The 22,249-nt window shown below is 47.2% G+C and overlaps 1 long non-coding RNA gene across 1 annotated transcript; it reads right to left on the minus strand.

The window, feature by feature from the left end:
• Positions 1-20,616: 20,616 nt before the first annotated feature.
• LOC140420147 (uncharacterized) lies at positions 20,617-22,142 on the minus strand. Its single transcript, XR_011946204.1, has 2 exons — positions 21,907-22,142; positions 20,617-20,990 (listed from the first exon to the last, which is right to left on the minus strand). It is a non-coding gene; the product is annotated as an uncharacterized lncRNA (long non-coding RNA).
• Positions 22,143-22,249: the final 107 nt, after the last annotated feature.

Here is a 22,249-nt window from a genome sequence, read left to right on the forward strand (position 1 = left end):
TTTTGGGGCTGCAATGTCCCTTTTTAAAAGCCCCATCTGTGATATTTCTCCTTAATTCAAGAACTCTCAACAGGAACACATTCACAGTAAAATTATCATAGATTGTCATAGAATTTACAGTGCAGAAGGAGGCCAACCGGTCCATCGAGTTCACACCGGCTCTTGGAAAGAGCACCCTACCCAAGGTCACCACCTCTGCCCCATCCCCATAACCCAGTAACCCCACCCAACACTAAGGGCAATTTTGGACACTAAGGGCAATTTATCATGGCCAATCCACCTAACCTGCACATCTTTGGACTGTGGGAGGAAACCGGAGCACCCGGAGGAAACCCACGCACACACGGGGAGGATGTGCAAACTCCGCACAGACAGTGACCCAAGCCGGAATCGAACCTGGGACCCTGGAGCTGTGAAGCAATTGTGCTATCCACAATGCTACCGTGCTGCCCACGTTAAGAACTTGTACTTCAATCCTAACTTGGTCTTTGATGCAAATCAGTGTCTAAAAGGTTCCACTGATTGACATCTCCAATTACAAACTGCAGATTAATCCTTGCTGACAATTCTTACTGACTTCTTCAGTGTTCTGTCCATTATGATATTAAATTGTGAAGGAAGCGAAACAAACAGTGAAATATTATACAGGCACTGTAAAAACGTACATAGAAATCTTAACATCAACATGTATACTGATGAAGTTTGGAAGTCGCTGAGTTGAATCATTTCTGACACAGCAGCAGCAACATTTGGTAAAGGTGGAACCCACAACAAAGACTGGTTCAGACTCACTCAGCCGAGATGACATCTGTCATTGAAGCAAAAAGCAAAGTCGACCTGATGTGCAGCATAAACCCAACAGCTAGAACACTGCATTACTTGAACGTAGCCAAGACAGTTGTGTAAATATCAGGGAGATCCTGTGCAAATAAACATTGGACCAGCCTCTGTCAATAATTCCAAGCTGCCTGTGACAATGGAAATCTACGACTGATGGGGTCAAGAGGGATCTTTGTCCGACCATCACCAAAGTTGTGCGACTGAAATTGGCAGCTGGTGAAGTTCTTACCAACAGAAGTAAACAGATGTCCTGCTGGGTTGATCACGACTGTGAGCTGGACATCTCCCAGACTCTGATTGTCTCTATTGCAGCTTCCATGTTGAGTTGGAGAAGGAACCCTCACCACTTGAGCTGGAAGAGGCCATTGATTGCTGAGCAAGCAGAAAGGCACCCGGCAAGGATGGAATTCCAGCTGATCTGCTTACACACGGAAAGTCCCTTCGGCTGTCGCACCTTCATGACCTCCGACGTCTCTGATGGGTGACAGGAACCATTCCATACGTGTGATGTAAAATCATCACAACATATAAAATCAGCAGTGACAGAGGAGATTCCAACAACTACAGGGACATCTCACTCCTTAGCATCACTGGGAGGTCCTTCACTAGGGTCATGTCTAAAAGATCCATCTACTTGCAGACTGATATATCCAGAAGTATGTGGTGAACCACTGTAATAGGAGATGTAAGGTAGGACCTGCACTACAGGTTCGCCGGTAGCTCCTGCCGGCTGGCTCCGCCCACGGAGAACTGTATAAATATGCATGACCTCCAGTGCCCTGCCATTTCGCCAGCTGCAGCAGGAGGCCACGCATCTGACTGTAATAAAGCCACAGTTCTACCCAACTTTAGTCTTTGTGCAATTGATCATGCATCAATTTATTACGGTCAGATTTTCCACAGAATGGATATCAGAATTAAGCCCGATCGCCTGCAGCTAGATCCGCACTCGCCCGATGCCAGAAAAGACTTTACTCACTGGCTAGCATGTTTTGAGGCCTACATCAAGGCTGCGGACCCCGAGCCAACGGAGGCTCAGAAGATAAACGTCCTGTACTCCAGACTGAGCTCCAGCGTGTTCCCGTTGATCCAAGACGCCACGAATTACACAAAAGCAATGGAACTCCTTAAGGAACACGACGCGCAGAAGGCGAACACGCTCTTCGCCAGGCATGTACTCGCCACCCGCTCGCAACTACATGGTGAGTCCATCAAAGACTTCTGGCGGGCCCTAAATCCACTCGTCCGGGACTGTGACTGTCAGGCCGTTACGACCGCCGAACACGCAAATCTCCTCATGCATGATGCCTTCGTGACGGGGATTGCGCGGACCGCATCCGAGAACAATTACTGGAAGGGGCCACGCTCAAACTGGCGGAGACAAAAACCTTGGCGCTCTCCATGACGGTCGCATCCCGTAACGTATAATTGTACCCCTCCCGCCGCGCTGCCCACCCTTCTACTCTTTCCTACCCCTCCTGGACCCCGCTGATGACCTCCTCAGCTGGGGCCCTGCCTTCCCAATTCGCCGCACGCCGATCCGCGCACCCCGGGGGTCCCCGCTGCTACTTCTGCGGTCAGCAGAAGCACCCCCACCAACACTGCCCGGCCCGCACTGCAGTTTGTAAAGCCTGCAGTAAAAAGGGCCACTTAGCGGCTGGGAGCCAGGCCCGCGCAGTCGTTGCGATCGCGCCCGCTGTTGCCCCCTACCCCACGCCAGACGCACAATGGGAGCCACAATCTTCTCCTCCCGGGTCCATGTGCGACCAATGGGCGCCGCCATCTTGTCCCCCTTCGTCCATGTGCGCCCTGTGGGTGCCGCCATCTTGTCCCGATCCCTCGATGTGCGCACCATGGGCGCCGCCATCTTGTCCCGACCCCGCAATGTGCGCACCAGTGGCGCCGCCATCTTGTCCCCCACAGGGTCTCCAGACATCCCTCGTGCATCAAAGCACAGTGCGCTTTCTCTGCTGACAGGTCTGCAGTGAACATGATCTTCTCCACATACCAGCTACAAGAGAAGTGAACAATTGGTATTTAATCTAAAATGTCTATGCTGAGAAAAGTGAAACGTTATCATTACTGAGTGAAAGTGAACCTTTCAGTGTGAATCACAATTTAATTGTACAATTGGAAAAGGCACCAAAATGTTTGATTCCCTCAAGACAAACTTCAGCCTTACATAGAAACATATAAAATAAAAGCAGGAGGAGACCATTCGGCCCTTCGAGCTTGCACCATCATTCATTATGATCATGGCTGATCACCCAACTCAGTAACCTGTTCCCCACTTTCCCTCCACATCCTTTGATCCCTTTTGCCCGAAGAGCTGTATCTAACTGCTTCTTGAAAGCAGACAATGTTTTGTCCTCAACTCTTTCTGTGGTAGTGAATTCCCCAGGCTGACCACTCTCTGTGTGAAGAAATTTCTCCTCGTCTCTGTCCTAAAAGGTCTACCCATATCCTTCGACTATCACACATGGTGCTGGACTCCCCCACCATCGGGAATATCCTTCCCACATTTACCCAGTCTAGTCCTGTCAGAAGTTTATAGGTTTCCATAAGATCCCTCTCATTCTTCTGAACTCCAGCGAACATAATCCTAACTGGCTGAATCTCTCCTCATACGTCAGTCCCACCATCCCAGGAATCAGTCTGGTAAACCTTCGCTGCACTCCCTCTATAGCAAGAACATCCTTCCTCAGATAAGGAGACCAAAGCTGCAGACAATATCCCAGGTGCGGCCTCACCAAGGCCCGGTAAAATTGCAACAAGACAGCCCTCATCTAAATCATGAATATATATTGTGAATAGCTGAGGTCCTAGTACCAATCCATTCGGAAAAATACTTGTTTATTCCTACTCGTTTATTCCTACTCTTTATTTCCTGCCTGCCAACCAATTTTCTATCCATCTCAATACACTATCCCCAAACCCATGCGTTTCAACTTCACATGCTAATCTCTGATGTGGAACTTTGTTGAAAGCCTTCTGAAAGTCCAAATAAACCACATCCACTGGCTTCCCCTCATCGACTCCTAGTTACATCCTTGAAGAATTCCAATAGATTTGTCAAGCATGATTTCCCTTTCATAAATCCATGTTGATTCTGTCCAATTCTGCCACTGTTTTCTAAGTACTTCGCTTTAAAACCTTTGATCATGGATTTTAGAATTTTCCCCACTGCCGTCATCACGTTGATTGGTCTATAATTCCGTTTACTTTCTACCTCCCTTTTTAAAGAGTGGGGTTACATTAGCCACCCTCTAATCTGTAGGAACTGTTCCAGAATCTGTACAATCTTGGAAGATGACCACCAATGCATCCACTATTTCTTGAGTCACTTCCTTAAGTAGTCTGGTATGTAGATTATCAGGCCCCGGAGATTTATCGACCTTCAATCTCATCAATTTCCCCAACGCCATTTCTCTACTCTGATTTCCTTGAGTTCCTCACCTCTCTGAACCCTGCATTCCCCAACATTTCTGGTATGTTATTTGTGTCGTCCTTTGAGAAAACAGAAGCAAAGTATGTATTGAGTTGCTCAGCCATTTGTCTTCACCAATCTCTTTCTCTTCGCGTATCTATAGAAACTTTTGCAGTCAGTTTTTTATGTTCCACGCCAGCTTACTCTCGTACGCTATTTTCCCCTTCCTAATCAATCTCTTGGTCCTCCTTTGCTGAATTCTAACCTGCTCCCAATCCTCAGGTTTGTTGTTTCTCCTGGCCAATTTGTGGGCTTATTCCTTGGATCTTGAAGTAATGTTTCAGAACTCACAAACTGTGGGAGGCTCCACCCTCTTTAAGAAGGTTGAAGCTTACCTGTGAAAGCTAATGTTCTTGCTTTATTTTTCTTCAGGTTTATTCCTGTGATTTGGAAAGGTGCCTCAAGGAGAATGGGGGAAAAAAGTTACAATTGGGCAAAGCTGAAACCCCCTTCCCAAAAGAATTGGAAAACAAAGTTTCAAATGGTGTTTGGTTCACCTTTGATCTGAAAAGGAAAGTCACCTAAAGTCAGCACAATTGGGCACAGTTAGAAATGTTTGCTCCAATCCCTTTGCAAACAAACAGAGAAGTTAACCCTTTCCACTGACAGCATGGTGACAATTTGCCTTTTGGCTTTATCCCATTTCTTATCTTTCAAAACAGGGTGTTTGAGAACGGGAGATATGGGAGTTACCTCCTAACTGATTTCAAATACTTGTGTCTCTGATATACAAAGACAGGAAGATTTGTAAGAAATAAATGATAAAATATGAAGCATTTATTGAATATTATAGGAATAGCTCACTGCCTTTCTCGCCTGTGACGAAATCTTCCACAGCAGTTTGCTGGGTGACAAACACAGGGCAGGCCTGTTCTTTCTGCCCAGGACTGGTCTCTAACACAGGCTCTTAAATTGACATTTCTAACCCTGATATGATTGGATCTCAGGATCCATCCGCAAACCATTTGTCTGTGTAAAGGCTAAAACAGGAAGAGATTTCTAAAAAGATCCATACTGGCTTCACCCAACACCCACACTGGCTCACAGCAGTGAACCATCCAGAGGAGACTGCAGCCACTAGTAATGGAGACCAGTACTCATTCTGCATCATCCGTCTGTCCTCTGGGACTGGGAAATCATTCTCAGGCTGTATGATGTTTTGTGTGTCCATTATGCATCATTTTTAAACTGTTGTTTCTTAATAAACCAGCGTAAAATCGCACATTAGCTTGGTCCCATTTTTGGGGTTATCTGTGACTCTTGGATCAAGTATCTCACCGATCACTGCATGCTGTTCTGGTCACGATATTATAAAATGATACCAAGGCACTGAAGAGGGTGCAAAGAAGATTTATAATTGTGAAACCAGAAATGTGTAGGTACATATAAAATATCAGGAAAGGATTGACAGGCTGGGTCTCCTCTGTCCTTAGAAATGAAGGCGGAGGGGATAACCTAATAGAAATGTTTAAAATAATGGAAGGTTTTGTGAGAGAGGATATGGAGAGAATGTGGAGAAGAGCATAACTAGAGAACATCAATACTTTATACACATGATATGGAGACACCAATCCATATCTACACGTGTTCCAGATTTTAATGTAATTGTCCAATACAGAAAACACAGTATTTTGTGTCTGTGTGGGTCTCACCCTCAAACCCAAGGAAGTAATAAGGTATGAGAATTGAAATAATATAGAGTTAGAAAGGAGAAAAGTCCAAAAAATGGAGCAGTCTGCGACAGGACACAAATTAGTTGCCTCTTATCCTGGAGAAATTAAGGACCCAACAAAGTGTGCGTCTGAAACATTAATTTATTTGACAAATATCAAAATATTAAACTCCAACTGGTATCAGGGATTATTATCAACAGAAACAAACTCCAGCTGTCAGAATGAACATGGTTCAGTCCTGGATGTGATTAACAGCAGCAATAACAGCAGAATCCAACCCCTGCAGTCACTCGTGAAGTCTCTGGTGTCTCAGCATGTGGGATGACCAAGTGAATCTCTTCCCACGCACACAGCAGATGAACGGCCTCTCCCCAGTGTGAGTGCGTTGGTGTTTCAGCAGATCAGATGTAGTTTTATAGCTCTTCTCACAGTCAGAACATTTAAAAGGTTTCTGATCACTGTGAACAAGTTGATGTGTAGCAAGGTTCCAGAAGTGAAGGAATCTCTTCCCACACTCAGAGCAGGTGAACGACCTCTCTCCAGTGTGAACTCTCTGGTGTCTCTGCAGGTTAGATAAATGATTAAATCTTTCCCCACACACAGAGCAAGGGAACAGCCTCTCCCCAGTGTGAACCTGCTGGTGTGTGAGCAGCTTGGCTGAATGAGTGAATCCCTTCCCACACTCGGAGCAGGTGAATGGCCTCTTTCCGGTGTGAACTCGCTGGTTCATTTCACTTTTGAAGCTCTTCTCACAGTCAGAACATTTAAAAGATCTCTTATTACTGTGCACAAGTTGATATTTCATAAGGTGTGCTGACTGAGTAAATCCCTTTCCACACAGGGAGCAGGTGAATGGTCTCTCCCCAGTGTGACTGCATTGATGAGCTTCCGGCAGGGATGGAGATTTGAACCCCTTCCCACAACCTCCACATTTCCACGGTTTCTCCATGGTGCCGATGACCTTGTGTCTCTCCAGATTGGAGCCTCATTCACACACAGAACATCGTGTACAGTTTCTCGCTGCTGTGAATGATGGGATGTTTTTTCAGGCTGTGTAACTGGTTAAGGCTCTTTTCACAGTCAGCTCACTGGAACACATTCACTTGCATATGTATGTGTCTCGGTGCTTTTTCCAGTCACACTGACCTTCCCACAGATAGAAGACAAACATTTCTCCTTCCACATTCAGGGGCCGATGATATTCATATCCTGACAAATCAAAAGGCTCTCAAATCTTGAGTTTGCTGCCTGTAAGTTTTTCCATTCCATACCCTGTAAAAAGAATCAAAGTAGAATGAAACTCAATAGACAGCACAAAAACAGGTCATTGTATCCAGTGTCAGTGTATATATTCCCCATGAGCCTATCACTTCTCTCTGTCAGCAGGTATTTCTATTCCTTTCTCTCTTGTGTCTGCAACTTGCTAAGTGCATTCATGCTGTTTTCCTCAACCAGTCCCTGTGGCAGCAAGTTCCACACCCTCTGGATAAAGACATTGAATCTAACCAGTACTATCCTGTGTGGCCGCAGAGCAATGCTGCCTCTTTTCTCAATTTCCTGCAGAGGCCGAATCATTGTTGATGAAAAAGCGTTGAGCCCAGCAGCATTACTCTTGTCTGATCATCTCTGGAAAGCAGGCGTACCAGCAAAGGCAGCTCAGCTTTCACAACACTCAGAATAAAGCCGATACCTTGTCAAGGAACTGCAATGAACCGCAAACAACTATTTGTAGGAATCTCTGTCTGCCTATCCTCCGGTAAAACAGCTTGAGATGTTAGTGGCGCTATGTGAATAAGATGAGGTGTTTCTTCATTCAAGTTTGTCAATTGGAATTCGACATCCTTGAAGGCTGTGGATGCTCAGTCGCTGAGTATATTCAAGACTGAATTCAACAGATTATTGGATACAGAGGGAAAGAAGGAAAATGGCGACAAGGAGAAAAAGTGGAGCAGGCTCTATGTCCTCCAACTGCTCCTGTTTATTCTGCTCTTAAGTGGCTCTTGATGGACAGTGTACTCTTTACATTTAGTAAAATGACCAATAACGATTTCAAATTTTATTTTGGTTCCATTCAGGTTCCGAGAATCGTAGAGGTGCATTGCACAAGAGGGGGCGATGGGGGTTGTTCAGCCCATCTTTCCTGTGCTGAATTTTAGAAAGAACAGACTTGTTCAGTCCGTCATTCCCATTTCATGTCCCACGCCTTGCACCTTCTCATCCTTGGGTAACTATCCACCTCTCTTTGAAAATTAATTAGTGAATCATACCGCTGCATTTTCAGGCAGATCCTGGAATTCACTGAGTTTTGCTCAACTGCCATTGTGATACAGGTAGTTCAGTGAAGGTTTTGCAGTGGGCAGTACGAGAGTATTTCAAAAATATCAACTGAAAAATATGTTTGAATATTAAAATTATTGGATGGGAGGGTAGAGCTGGTCCAGGGTTCAGAATGATTTTTCTTCTGGTCACTGGGACCCTGAAGCCTCCACTTCCGGTTCCTTCACCAAAATGGCCGCACATGCGCCGCTTCTACCAAGTTTCTACTTTGTTTCTACCAAGATGGCGGCCGGTCACCTGGGTCAGTGGGCCGACACTAGACTCTGGACACTTTGGGAGCAGAAGGGGACAAATAGAAGTGGAGAGACAAGAGGTGAAAGAGACAGATTTTATACAACTACAACTTAATCCATGATTGAATAGTGGAGTGGACTCGATGGGCTGAATGGCCTTACTTCCGCTCCTATGTCTTATGGTTTTATGGTCTAACTTGAACAATAACTTTGACAGAATCTCAAACCCCCAACTTCCCCAAAGTAAGAGGTGTATATGAAAACCACCACCTCCAATTCACACATCGTCCTGACTTGTCTGACATCCAGAATTGGGTGAGCAGACATTTCATCGAATTAAACATCGGAAATAGTGAAGTCATTGAGTTTGCACATTCTCCCAGTGTCTGCGTGGGTGTCATCCCCACAACCCAAAGATGTGCAGCGTGGGTGGATTGGCCACGCTAAATTGGAAAATAATAATTGGGAACTCGAAATTTATTTTTAAAAATAAATAGTGAAGCCATTGTCTTATGGCCCTGCTACAAACTCCATTCTCTAGCCACCATCCACCTCGCTGGAAACTGTGTTTATTTTATCCTTTCACAGGGAGTGGATATTGCTGGGAGAAATCATTGCCCACTCCAAATTGCCCTCGAGAAGATGGTAGTGAGTTGTCTTCTCAAACCGCTGTAATACATGATGTGTAGGTTGAGTCACAGCATAGCCAGGGTGGGAGTTCCAGGATTTTCACCCAACAACAGTGAAGGAACAGTGACATAGTTCCAAGTCAGGATGTTGTGTGGCTTGGAGGGGAACCTGCAGGTGATGATGTTCTCATGTGTCTGCTGTGCTTGTCGTATGAGGTGGTCACGGGTTGAAAAGTACTGTCTAAAGAGCCTGATGAGTTGCTGCAGTGCATCTTGTAGGTGATACACGCACTGTGTGCGACTAATGCAGATTTCAATGTCATATTTGACCAGATGAGCTTTTGACTACATATTTGCACCATCACTAAGACTGTTTATATCCAGCTCAATAATATTACCTGACCTAGCCCTCACCTCAGTGTATCTGCTCTGAAACCAACATCTATGCAACTGTTATCTTTAAACTTGATGATTCCAACATACTCCTGACCAGCATCCCAACTTTTATCATCTGTAAACTTGAGATCATTTGCTGCCCATTTTCTCACTCTTACCAATTCCCTTTTCACTTGGCGCAGTCTTATCAACTGGTTGAACTGTTGATTACCAGAGGCAGCAGCAACACATCCAGCTCTACCTGGCCCTGCTCTCCTCTGCCTAAACTGGTCACTATTTCTGGATTATTCCTGGAAGCAAGGACAACCCAGATTCTGTTCTTCATGATCATCTTCTTAAATCTCTCTCCTGACTTCGAACAAGTGCAAGGAGCTCATTGATTTCTTTGTCACTGACACTGAGATCACCCGTTCAGCTGAATCTACTTCCAAAAGTTATTTGTGAACTCGCCTGTGTCTCATTAGGTTTTGTGACTGCGTGAATCTCTTCCCACACATGGAGCAGTTGAAAGGCCTCTCCCCGGTGTGAACTCGCTGGTGTGTTAGAAGGTCAGGTGAATTAGTAAATCTCTTCCCACACTTGAAGCAGATGAACGGTCTTTCCCCAGTGTGACCACGCTTGTGTTTCAGCAGGAGTGATGAACTGCTGAATCCCTTCATACACACAGAGCAGATGAATGGCCGCTCTCCAGTGTGAATTCGCTGGTGTGTGCGAAGGTTGAACAATCGATTAAATTGTTTCCCACACATGGAGCAGGTGAAAGGTCTCTCCCCTGAGTGACTACGCAGATGAGTTTCCAGTTGGGATGGAGATATGAATGCCTTCCCACAGGCCCCGCATTTCCAAGGTTTGTCTATGGTGTGGATGTCCTTGTGTCTCTCCAGGTTGGACGATTTCACACCTGTAGATTTCAAATTTCCCATAAAAAGAGTTTATAAACATCATCATTGTCAACACCGAATAATTATAAAGGACAGACAATTCTCGTTTGTATGGAACAGGTTTTCTGCACTTCTTTCTGCGAAACAGTAAATCCTCATCACATACGTTCTTCCTCTTTCCTATGCTGGAATCCAAACCCCAGGGTGACAAACCAGCCCACATTTTATGGGCCATATTTGAATCCACTGAGATTTGCTGCTTGGGTGTCTGACTCGTCAACTGGACCTATGTAGAACTCTGTTCCAACCGTTCTGGCAGCCAACCACCCCCTCCCTGGCCTCACATTTCTGTCAGCAGCCCACCCAACACCGCCCACCTCGTCACGCAGACCCATGCAGGCTTACCTTTAATTTTCACCATGAGAGTTTGTCAGTCTGCCAAACCTTTCAAACCACCTTCAAAATTCCTTTCCTTACAGTTTACCCGCTCCCTCCACTCTGGCTGGGTTCAGTTCTCAAGTCCCTCTGTGTAGAGTGAGAATAAATCGGTAATTTTCTCTCCTGGTCACTGGAATCCTGATGCCCCGCCCACTCTGTTGTTTCACCAAGACGGCCGCAGCTGAAGCAAACAAGCCCCGGGAGCTGCAAAATCAGGATCTGCGGGTTCTTCTTGGTGGGTTGCGGCCTCCAGCGGGTGTTTGTGAATCCTCCCCGCCCACCTCCCAGGGTTTCCTACCTTCCCAGAGATCAGAGTCCTCATTGATTTGAGTGCAAAGTGTGAGCTCTTATTTATTGTCTCCCTCCCCCATCCTCTGATGTGAACTATCCTCCAGTCGCTGAAGCAGGATGGTGACCGTTAACCTGGGCCTCTTCCTAGGAGAGAGAAGCCCCGCAGCTGCAAACCAGGGATCTGACAATGATTGTGAAGGGTTTGCGGATCCTCCCTCCCACCGCCTGATGCTAACTTTGCTTCCGCGGGACAAAGGACTCTCCTCCAGACGAACAATAGCATTGCACCTGTGCGCTACTGTCTCACCTCATCAACCGCACTGCGCATGCTCCAGATCACAAAGCCCAGGGGAATGATTGACGGCGGCTCAGGACCACTAATAATAGGGGGCAGGACTGGAGGACCAAATGGGAGCGGCTGGTCCTCCAACCAATCTGAGCGAATGAGGGGCAGTGAATGAAGCATGCGCAGTGCGGGAAATGGCGAGGGGTGGATGCTTTTTTTCTCGGATCCGTAATTTGTAAGCGAAAAATCACAGATCGGAGCGTATGATGGAACCGGCGTGTGGATGGGAAGATTTCTATACAGGTTGTGTGATCTACAAACTCCCTCAAAAACTCATCAATCGCATTTGTACTGAGCGGGGCCAAAGATCCCTTAAGTCATCCCGGTTAATGATCACCATCTTTATTGTGGGCAATGTGCAGCACTGAGCATGTGCGGCCGCCATCACGTTGGGGGCAATATTTTCAAGCTGGGTGGAGCTTGTCCCCCATTGTTTCGAATAGAGACAACCTGTCCATCAAACTGGGTCACCCTTTGAGTCCCAATGACTTAACGATGAGGCAGGGTGGAAGCAGGGAAGGAAAGAAAAGGATGTAACTCCTGCTCTCTGGATCCTACTACCTCAAGGGACGTCCTGCCTTATGTGCCCAAAGATCTGTGGCAAACATACCCTAAAACATATGGAATTATGCTCACTACTCCCAAAATGTTCCCCTACTGAAACCTCAACCACCTGTCCAGGCTCATTCCCCAATACCAGATCCAGTACTGCCCCTTCCCTCGTTGGACTATCTACATATTGCACCAAGAAGGGACTGCTGACAATGACAAGGGGTAAAGTTAAGTTCAGTAGGGCACACGAGTGGTCATCCTGAGTTAGAATTATATTCACAACCAAAGATGTGCTGGTTGGGTGAATTGGCCACGCTAAATTGCCCCTTAATTGGAAAAGAAATATAATTGGCTACTCTAAAATATTTTTTAAAAGTTAGAATTACAGAATCCTTGCTTCTGGAAGGGCCGTTTACGAGCTTTGAGGGGCTGACTGAGATGTTTGGGTTGGCGTGGGGAGAATGTTTCAGGTATATGCAGGTGCTTGACTGCAAGGAAGGTCTTCCCGACCTTCCCAGTAATGCCTGTCTCCTCGCTGTTGGAGGCTGTGCTGTCAGCGGACGGGGGTGGGTGGGGGGGGGGGGGTGGAGAGGGGTTCGTCTCAGTGATTTACAGGGGGTTTTGGAGGAGGATGGGGTGTCCATGGAGAAGTTAAGGCAAAGTGGGAGGAAAAGCGCTGGAGGAGGGAGTGTGCTTTGAGGTGCTGCGGAGGGTAAACGCCTCGACTTTGTGTGCGAGGCTGGGACTGATACCGCTGCAGGTGGTGTACAGGGTGCAAAGTCTTGTGGTCTTGGCTCCTTCAGGTGATGCCACCTAAGACAGAGTAAATAAAATCAGGAATACTCAGGAAGTATCAATTCGAGGAGCATAGATCTCTCAGAGGTAACAAAGGAATAGATCAGAGTTTTAGCAACAGATGCTCTGAGCCTTTGCTGGAGTCAGGCAATGTTACTGAGGTGGAATCCAGTCTTCAAGATGATGTAAATATGTGGTTGGGAGCAATTCACGGGGTCAAATATCACACCAACCATTTGGACAATGTCTTTCAACCTCAATCTCAAAACAATGACCAGGGTGAGGGATGGACTCAGTGGCTAATAAATTGAGTTTGTTACAGGGGCTGAACGCAATGTCTTCCCAATACTGAAGTGGAGAAAGTTTCTGCTCACCCATTACTTACTGTCAGAACTGTGTGTGCCTTGGAGGGGAACCTGGATGTGATGGTGTTCACAGACCCGATATCTTGGTCCTTCAAGGAGGTGGAGGTTGAGGGGTTGGGAGATTCTGTCAATGTTCTGGTTAGATTTTGGAAAGAGAAATTCCCTCTCCTTCTCCGCCTCTGCTCTCAATCTTTTCTCACTCTCCTCCCCCCACAGAAGCCTGAAACTTTTCTGGCCCAGAGCTGTGGAAGGTTCCCTTCCCTGAACGACATCAGTGAATCAGTTGTTCTTTTGTGAAAATTTGGCAGTTTTCAAGGTCACCTTTTCCTAGTGCCGGCCTCACAAATGACCAGATTTCAGCTCAATTTCACAACCCACCTTTGTGTTTTTCTGGATTTTCTCTCACTCCTTTTTTTCTGTCTAAACTGATTTCACAGGATATTGGAAGGGGAAGGTTTGCATTTGGGAAACATCACATCAGGATCTGACGGAGTCGCTTCAGTTATCGTTACTGAATATCAGCAGGTTTTGAACATAATATAAGAATATAAGAACTGGAAGCAGGAGTCGGCCACCTGGACCTTTGAGCCTGCTCCGCCATTCAATGAGATCATGGCTGATGTATTGTCGACTCAGCTCCACTTTCCCGCCAGAACACCATAACCCTTTATTCTTTTATTCTTCAAAAAACTATCTATCTTTATCTTGAAAACATTTAATGAAGGAGCTTCAACTGCTTCACTGGGCAGGGAATTCCATTGATTCACATGGAAGGAAAAAACACCGTTCACAGTGGAGAGAAACCATACATGTGTTTGTGTGGACGAGGTTTCAGCCAATCTTCTGGCCTGTCAAGACACAAGCGCATTCACACTGGCGCGAAACCGTGGAAATGTGGGGATTTGGTTTCCCGTCTGAGCTGGAAACTCATCGAAGGACTCACAGTGGGGAGAGACCATTCATCTGCTCCATGTGTGGGAAGGGATCTACTTGGTCATCAAACTTGCTGACACAACAGCAGGTTCACACTGGAGAGAAGCTGTTCACCTGCTGTGTGTGTGGAAAAGGATTCATGATCCATCCAAACGACTGAAACAGCAGCGAGTTCACACCGGGGAGAGACCATCTGCCTGCACTGAGTGTGGGAAGGGATTCACTCATATATCCACCCTGCTGAGACACCAGCGAGTTCACACTGACAAAATACCTTTTAAATGTCTGCACTGTGGGAAGTGCTTTAAAAGCTCTGGAAAACGGATGTACCATCAACATGTTTACACTGATGGGAGACATTTTAAATGCCCAGACTATGTGAAATGTTATGAAGGCTCCTGGGAGCTGATGTCCCATCAACATATTCACACTGATGAGAGACCGTTCAGGTGCTCTCGCTGTGGGACTGGGTTCAGGCAATCATCTCAACTCACTGTCCACCAGCAAATTCACACTGGGGAGAGGCCATTCATCTGATTGTGGGAAGGGATTCATGCAGTCATCCACCTTGCTGAAATACTAGTGGGATCATATTGGGGTGGCACAGTAGCACAGTGGTTAGCACTGTTGCTTCATAGCACCAGGGTCCCAGGTTCGATTCCCGGCTTGGGTCACTGTCTGTGCGGAGTCTGCACGTTCTCCCCGTGTCTGCGTGGGTTTCCTATGGGTGCTCCGGTTTCCTCCGAGTCCCGAAAGAGGTGAACATAGAACAATACAAGAGCAGCATGATGGCGCAGTGGTAGCACTGCAGACTCACGGCACCGAGGTCCCAGGTTCAATATCAGCTCTGGGTCACTGTCCGTGTGGAGTTTGCACATTCTCCCCGTGTTTGCGTGGGTGTCACCCCCACAACCCAAATATGTGCAGGGTAGGTGGATTGAACATGCTAAATTGCCCCTTAATTGGAAAAGATGAATTGGAAACATAGAACAATACAGCACAGGAACAGGCCCTTCGGCCCTCCAAGCCTGCGCCGACCCTGGTACCTGCCTAAACTAAACCGTCTGCACTTATGGAGTCCATATCCTTCCATTTCCACCCTATTCATATATTTATCTAATTGTCCCTTAAATGCCGCTACCGTACCTGCTCCCACCACCTCCCCAGGCAGCACGTTCCATATATTTCCCACCCTGTGTAAAAAACCTGCTTCGCACATCTGTTCTGAACTTTTCCCCGCGCACTTTAAACCAATGTCCCCGAGTACTTGACTCTACTACCCCAGGAAAGAGCATCTGACTATCCACTCTGTCCATACCACTCATAATCTTGTAGACCTCTATCAGCTCGCCTCTCAACCTCCGTTGTTCCAGTGAGAACTGACCGAGTTTATCTAACGTGCTGTTGGGTAATTTGGACATTCTGAATTCTCCCTCCGTGTACCCGAACAGACGGCAGAATGTGGCGACTCGGGGCTTTTCACTTCATTGCAATGTTAATGTGAGCTTACTTGTGACAATAGAGATTATTATTATTATTATTTTTGAAATATATTTTATTAAAGATTTTCGATCAAAAAGAATTTTCCATTTTTACAACTTTGTAACATAATGTACATTGACCGTTATTTAAACAATATATTAAACTAACAAGAAGTGCAGAAAAAGAACAAGAAAAGAGAAATAATAATACTGAAACAATAAATATAAACAACTAGCATGGAAAGAAAGAAAAGAACAACAAAAAAAACCAAACACCGAATACACCCCACCCCCCCTCCCCCCTGGGTTGCTGCTGCTGTCTTTCCTGTTTTCCCTTATCGCTCTGCGAGATAGTCAAGGAACGGTTGCCACCGCCTGGTGAACCCTTGAGCCGAACCTCTTAGTGCGTATTTTGTCCGCTCCAATTTTATAAACCCTGCCATGTTGTTTATCCAGGCCTCCACGCCCGGGGGGTTTGACTTCTTTCCACATAAGTAGAATCCTTCGCCGGGCTACTAGGGACGCAAAGGCCAAAACATCGGCCTCTCTCGCCTCCTGCACTCCCGGCTCTTCTGCAACCCCAAATATCGCTAACCCCCAGCTCGGTTCGACCCGGACCCCCACCACCTTTGAGATCACTCTTGCCACACCCACCCTGAACCCATGCAATACCGGACATGACCAAAACATGTGGGTGTGGTTCGCCGGGCTTCCCGCGCACCTCCCGCACCTATCCTCCACTCCAAAAAATCTACTCAGCCTTGCTCCCGTCATATGCGCCCTGTGTAGAACCTTGAATTGGATCAGGCTAAGCCTGGCACACGAGGACGAGGAATTTACCCTACTTAGGGCATCTGCCCACAGCCCCTCCTCAATCTCTTCCCCCAGCTCCTCCTCCCATTTACCCTTCAGCTCCTCTACCATCGTCTCCCCCTCGTCTCTCATTTCCCTGTATATATCGGACACTTTACCTTCACCGACCCATGCCCCCAAAATCACTCTGTCCTGGATCCCTTGCGCCGGGAGCTGCAGAAATTCCCTCACCTGTTGCCTCGCAAATGCCCTCACTTGCATATGTCGGAAGGCATTCCCAGGTGGCAACCTGTATTTTTCTACCAATGCTCCCAAACCGCAAACGTCCCGTCCAAGAACAAGTCCTTCAACTTCCCAATTGCTGCTCGCTGCCAAGATTGGAATCCCCCATCTATCGTCCCCGGGACGAACCTGTGATTGTTCCTTATCGGGGACCACACCGAGGCACCCGTCACTCCCCTATGTCGTCTCCACTGCCCCCAAATCTTTAAAGTCGCCACCACTACTGGGTTTGTGGTGTATTTTTTCGGGGGGAATGGGAACGGTGCCGTCGCCAGTGCTTTTAAACTTGTTCCCTTACAGGACGCCATCTCCAGCCTTTTCCACGCCGCCCCTTCTTCCCTCATCCACTTACATATCATAGACACATTGGCGGCCCAATAATAGTCACTCAGACTCGGCAGTGCCAGTCCCCCTCTGTCCCTACTGCGCTGCAGGGACCCCCTCTTTACCCTCGGGGTCTTTCCAGCCCACACAAAGCTCATGATACTCCTGTCCACTTTCTTGAAAAAGGCCTTTGTAATCAGTATGGGGAGGCACTGAAACACAAAAAGAAACCTCAGGAGGACCACCATTTTAACCGCTTGTACTCTACCCGCCAATGACAAGGGCACCATGTCCCACCTCTTAAAGTCCTCCTCCATCTGCTCTACCAGTCGCGTCAAGTTAAGTTTATGCAAGGTTCCCCAGTTCCTGGCCACCTGGATCCCTAGATATCGAAAATCCCTTGCTGCTCTCCTCAGCGGCAGATCGTCTATCCCCCTGCCCTGTTTCCCGGGGTGCATCACAAAAGGTTCACTCTTTCCCATATTCAATTTAAATCCCGAGAACTCTCCAAACTCCCTGAGTGTCTGCATTATCTCTGGCATCCCCTCCACTGGGTCCGCCACATATATCAGCAAATCATCCGCATATAATGACACCCGATGTTCCTCTCCTCCTCTGAGAACCCCCCTCCACTTCTTAGAGCCCCTCAGCGCTATGGCCAATGGCTCGATTGCCAACGCGAACAGTAACGGGGACAGGGGGCACCCCAGTCTTGTGCCCCTATGTAATCGGAAATAGTCGGATCGTTGCCTGTTTGTAACCACGCTTGCCACCGGGGCCCCGTACAGGAGCTGAACCCATCTGATGTACCCCTCTCCAAATCCAAATCTCTTCAGTACCTCCCACAGGTAGTCCCACTCCACTCTATCAAATACCTTCTCTGCATCCATCACCACCACTATCTCCGCCTCCCCCTCTGGTGGGGGCATTATCATCACCCCCAGCAACCTTCGTATATTGGCATTCAATTGCCTCCCTTTAACAAACCCTGTCTGGTCGTCATGTACTACCCCTGGGACACTGTCCTCTATCCTTGTCGCCATCACTTTGGCCAGTAACTTGGCACCTACATTTAGGAGGGAGATGGGCCTGTATGACCCGCACTGCAGCGGGTCTTTGTCTCGTTTCAGGATCAACGATATCGTCGCCTCCGACATTGTCGGGGGTAGTGTCCCCCTTTCCTTAGCCTCATTGAAGGTTCTGGTCAGGCGTGGGGCCAGTAGGTCCACATATTTCCTGTAAAATTCCACCGGGAACCCATCTGGTCCCAGGGCCTTTCCTGCCTGCATGTTCCCAATTCCTTTAATCACCTCCTCCACCTTGATCTGCGCTCCCAAACCTGCCACCTCCTGCTCCTCAACCCTCGAGAACTCCAGCTGATCCAGGAAGTGTATCATTCCCTTTCCCCTCCGGGGGTTGGGACTTATACAGCCTCTCATAAAATGACTTAAACACCCCGTTCACCCTCCCCGCTCTCTGCTCCATCCTTCCCTCCCCGTCCCTAACTCCTCCGATCTCTCTCGCCGCCCCCCTCTTCCTAAGTTGTTGGGCCAGCAATCGGCTCGCCTTTTCCCCATATTCGTATTGTATTCCCTGTGCCTTCCTCCACTGCTTCTCCGCCTTACCCGTGGTCAGCAGGTCAAACTCCGTCTGTAGTCTCCGTCTTTCCCTGTATAGCCCTTCATCCGGGGCCTCCGCATATTGCCTATCCACCCTCAGAATCTCCCCGATCAGTCTCTCCCTTTCTTTACCCTCTTGTTTCCCACTGTGGGCTCTTATGGAAATCAGCTCCCCCCTAACCACCGCCTTCAGCGCCTCCCATACTACTCCCACCTGGACCGCTCCATCATCATTGACCTCTAGGTATCTTTCAATACATCCCCTCACCCTTCCACATACCCCCTCGTCCGCCAACAGTCCCCTGTCTAATCTCCAAAGTGGGCGCTGCTCCTTCTCCTCTCCTAGATCCAGAACCACCCAATGTGGGGCGTGATCTGAAATGGCTATAGCCAAATATTCCGTTCCTACCACTTTCGGGATCAGCGCCCTTCCTAGGACAAAAAAGTCTATCCGGGAGTATACTTTATGGACGTGGGAGAAGAAGGAAAACTCTTTACTCCTCGGTCTAGCAAATCTCCAGGGATCTACTCCTAGATTATTATTATTAAAGACAGAACTTTCAAATGTCTAAACTGTGGGAAATTCTATAAAACGTCCGGGGAACTGATGTCCCATCAGCTTGTTCACATTGATAAGAGACCGTTCAGGTGCTCTCACTGTGGGACTAGATTAATGCGATCGAAGCAACTCACTGTACACCGGCGAATTCACACTGGGGAGATCCAATATTTCCTCATAGTTAAAATTCTCCATCCCATAAATCATCATAAATCTCCTCTGCAACGGGCAGCATGAGGTCCCAGGTTCGATCCCGACTCTGGGTCACTGTCCGCGTGGAGTTTGCACATTCTCCCTGTGCTTGCGTGGGTTTCGCCCCCACAACACAAAGTTGTGCAGGGTAGGTCGATTGGCCACAATAAATTGCCCCTTAATTGGAAAAAATTAATTGGGCACTCTAAATTTAAATAAATAAATAAATCTCCTCTGCAGTCTCTCTTGTGTGATCACATCCTTCCTGTAATATGGCTGTGGTCTAACTGGTGGTTGATGCAGTTCCAGCACAATCTCCCTGTTCTCATAATCTCAGCCATTGGCTACCAAAGGAAACTATCCCACCTGCCTTCCTAAGCACTGAAGAGAGTGAGAGGCAGCTGAGAGAGACAGAGGGAGAGCGAGGAAGCAGAGGGTGTGAGAGGCACCAGAGAGAGAGAGAGGAGCAGCAGAGACTGAGAGAGGCAGGAGAGAGAGAGGAGAGACTAGAGAGACAGTCTAGTCAGTAACAAAAATAAGTAATGGAATTGAGTTCAGACATGGATCTGCATGAACTGACACCACTTTATTGACAGATTGACAAGATGGTCACTGTACTTGAATCAATGTTATTCACTTTTAGAATTGAATGAATAAAGGGTAGATTAACTATATCACAATCACCCAGTATAAAATATGTCTGTTTAATACAGAACAGGATTAAACCCAGTGTCCAATATTAGAGGTCTCTGTGGCTGTTGGACGCCTGGTTTCACTGTCCAGCTGACAAGCCCACAGCTTCAGTGAACTCGTCTACCCAGGGTCTGTTTCTAAACCCTCATCACAACATATTACCTGGTTAGCTATTGTATATATCATCATGGTCAGACAGCTCACACAAAGCTCAACCAGAAATTATGGTTCTTCTTTCTACTGATCCCAGCTACTACAAGGGGTCACAGCATCTCCTGCCCTCAGCTCTGTTACTGGGCTGTCATTGACATGAGCAACAGAGAGACAGCAAGTTGCCTGAGGCTGAATGGGAAGTTGAAACTTGTGACTCAAAACCAACTGTGTAAGATCTCTGAAAAGATCAGGAATTTTAAAAGTTAAATTCTAAACCCAGTGAACAAATTAATGAGTCATAAAACAAAAACTTCAGGTTTTATTACTTTTACTGCAACAAACTAGAAGCAACAATGCCTTAACACTATTTTAATAGGGAACGTATCCCTTAAACTATAAAAAGAATGTAGCCCTTTTACTTTTAAGACAATCAAAAATCACACTCCATGGTTACGTCGCTGAAGTTGTCACTCAATTCTCCTGGAACCAGCCCAATGTGATTCTTCGTTCCTGTGTTTATTTCCATTCTGTTCCTTCGCCTGACTGGCAACCCTTAACCCCAGAAGTGTCTTTTGCAGTGATGGTTTTCCTGATGATATTCAGGTCCTGATAAACCAAGTGACTCTTCCAAACCCCGAAGTGGCATTCGTTTTTTTCTGCAAATCTTCATCTAATATCCTGAAAAAGGAATTTATAAAAGGAAATTGAGAATAGGCAATTCTAGTTTCCATCCAACAGACTCTCCCTCCATTCTCACTCTGTAATATCCATCCTCCTAATTCTCTAAAGGTGCTGATTCAGGCTGACTGACAGATCCCTGCTCACTGCTTCCCGTCTTGGAGAGGCCTGAAAATCTCAATGCAGACTGAACTCAAAATGTGTGGAACATACAGACTAGATTCACTTCCTTTCTCTTCAATTGCTGCAAGTTACCAATGACCCCTCAGGATGAGAAAATAAATGAAAAGATAAAGCAGACTTGGAGCGGCTGCTGCCTCTTCGGCATTCCAGAACGATAAGCGGTAGCAAATTCAAAAGTTTTAATTTTTAAAAAAAATTTAGAGTACCCAATTATTTTTTTGTCCAATTAAGGGCCAATTTAGTGTAACCAATCCACCTTCTCGGCACATCTTTGGGTTGTGGAGGTGAAACCTACTCAGACACAGGGAGAAAGTGCAAACTCCACACAGTGACCCAGGGCCGGGCTCGAACCCAGGTCCTCAGCGCCGTAGACAGCAGTGCTAACCACTGGGCCACAGTGCTGCCCTATTCAAAACAGAGTTGAGGAGAAACTGCTTCTCCCAAGGGCTGTGAATCTGTGGAATTCACTACCCCAGAGTGCGGTGGAGCTGGGACACTGAGTAAATTTAGGGAGGAGTTGGATAGATTTTTAATTGGGTTGAAGGGTTCTGAAGAACTCTCAGGACGGTGGAGATAAGGCCAGGATGAGATCAGCCAGGACCGAGCAGACTCGATGGGCCAAATGGCCTAATCCTGCTCCTATATCTAATGAACTTCTGAAAGGGGAGACATTGATTTGATTCCCAGATGTTGCCCAGAGGAGGAAGTTTTCGTCTGAAACTCATTGTCCAACCTCCACATTGTGACATCACAAATGTGCTCATCCTCTAAATCAGCCAATAGGAATCGATCCGTTCCGCGGTGACGTCACTGTATTAGTGCGCACACGCCGGCGCGCGGACACGCGAGCCCCGCCCCCACCCTTTGTTCCCTCTCCCCCAACACATTCTCGAGACGGTTTCCAGGCAACCGGCTGAGAGTTCCGGCCGTCGGTGATCTCCTCCTCCCCTGACCCGGGACTGCGCATGTCTCAGGGAGAGGGGAAGATGTGCATGCGCCGCGGAGCTAACTTCCGCTGACCTTTCCGCTCAGGTGTTGACCAATGGAAAGATTTGGAGGACCGGAAAGACTCTGCC

Source organism: Scyliorhinus torazame, chromosome 5 (genome assembly GCF_047496885.1).
Source record: "Scyliorhinus torazame isolate Kashiwa2021f chromosome 5, sScyTor2.1, whole genome shotgun sequence".
Classification (NCBI taxonomy): Eukaryota; Metazoa; Chordata; class Chondrichthyes; order Carcharhiniformes; family Scyliorhinidae; genus Scyliorhinus; species Scyliorhinus torazame.